Source organism: Corvus brachyrhynchos, unplaced genomic scaffold, assembly GCF_000691975.1.
Source record: "Corvus brachyrhynchos isolate BGI_N302 unplaced genomic scaffold, ASM69197v1 scaffold266, whole genome shotgun sequence".
NCBI classification, from domain to species: Eukaryota; Metazoa; Chordata; class Aves; order Passeriformes; family Corvidae; genus Corvus; species Corvus brachyrhynchos.
In genome coordinates this window covers 1,708,911-1,710,780 of record NW_008238633.1, presented here as the reverse complement: position 1 = coordinate 1,710,780, position 1,870 = coordinate 1,708,911, and positions in this window count along the sequence as shown.

Sequence of the window (1,870 nt, the reverse complement as noted above, 5' to 3'; positions counted from 1 at the left end):
GGGCCACCCGCCGGGGCCGGGGATGCCCGGGGGTATCCTCGCTGCCCCGGGACGCCGGGACGGGGTTCCCGGGCGCTGCCGGCCGGAACTGCTGTCCTGGGGCTGCGTGTGCTCCTGGTCTCCCAGAGGGAGCGAGGGAAACTCGTTGCGACCGCTGCCGGCTCCATCCGTCCCCTTGGTTGAGCAGCGCGGCAGAGCACTCCTGTCACCAACAGTTTCTTTGGGGTCAAAAGGGAAAAAGAGCTGTTGACTTCACTATCTCCCTGCTTCATTACCTCCCTGTTCGTTCCTTAGTGCTTTTTTCCCCCGTAATACTTTAATTTTCTTCCTGCTAGTGTTACTCAGTGTAAAATTCTCGTTTGTAATCTGTTGTCTATACGTCTGTTATTTATTATGTGGCAAAATTAACGTAAAGGATCGCATCTGCTACACAATTATTCCAATGCCACTGTAGTTTCCGCAATTTCCTATACCAGTTTACAAAGCCTGGGAAGACTGCTGTCCATGTATTAGCAAGCCTTGAGCAGCATCTCTGCAGCAGCTGGGTTATTTCTGACATAGCATTCCTGAAACGGGTGCGGGCTATGTGGGGACAAGGGCTTCAGGGGTTTTGTTCTTTAAAATAAAAGGGTGGTGATTCTACAGAGGAGAGAGGAGAGCGCTTCAGGGGGAGTTCTTGCATGTAAAGCTGAACAAAAACCCCAACGATATTAAAGCGGGCTGTGTAGGGGAGCGGATTTGCGTTTGAGTGCCGTGGGCTCAGAAGCGGCAGCAGCGGGAGGCAGCGTGCCCGGGTGTGCCGGCAGCTGCATCTCCGTGCCCAGCGGTGCCGGTGGCGGTGCCTGTCCCGCTGCTGTCCCCGCTGCAGGAAAACGTGGCGGGTGGATAATTGATGTGGAACAAAGTGCTGCTGAAGTGGGCAAAGTGCCCTTCTCCTGCACAGGAGACGCGGTGGCTGTGGGTGCGTGCCCTGAGACAGCTCCGGTGGCAAAGGCTGTCCCACCTGCCATGGCTGGATCCTTTCTGTGCCTGTTCCCTCCATCACGCTCACTCTCGGCCCTTAACCCCTTCCTTTTCATCACTCACAGAGGGGATCGTAAGTCCCAAGGTTCCTGGTTTCCGTTTGAGGCTCCGGAGAGAAATGAACTTTCGATGACAGATTTTGTTCCGTACTTTTCCAGCCTGATCCTTAAACAGTTTCATTGCTCAGCAGTCCTCTCTGTGTCTCTGCTCCTTGGCCTTACCACCCAGCTCATCTTTCCTCTCTCTCCTTTCCGGGGCTCACCAGGTCCAGCTCATCACGGCCTCAAAGGCAGGCAAGGCGATCTATTTTAGTAACTCGAGCAGCACCTTTGTCTGCCCTATGTAAAACCAGGACTGAAGCCATGTGCAGGAGCACAGCACATGTAATCACACTGTAATCTAACCTCTCGTGGAACAGAACAGTTCTACTACATAAACACCTTGAAAGGGATGAACCAAGTATAATACTTGTGTCCAAGACCTGCCTACCACTGAAAGATTTACTTTTGTATATTTTGTTAGTATTCTGTGGGGGTCAAGCCAATCTAAAGCGAGGCTCACTGGCACAGCAGCATGCATTTTGTACCTCTTGGGATCAGTCTAACTTAATTTTTTCCTGTCATTTGAAATGTTCTGGTACTATTTGTAGGGCAAAGTAGCGCTCATGAGTCTGTATGCATAAGGCAGAGGGAGTTGTGGTGCTCCTTGTGTCAACGTGCACATTAGAACGTGCAGAGTTAAATATCCCTTGCTCTCACTGGAGGCCTCTGTTCTCAGGGGGCCATAGCTGCTGGAAACTCTATTGAACGTGTGTAAGTACAAGCATAACTAATGTACCCTTTGATTT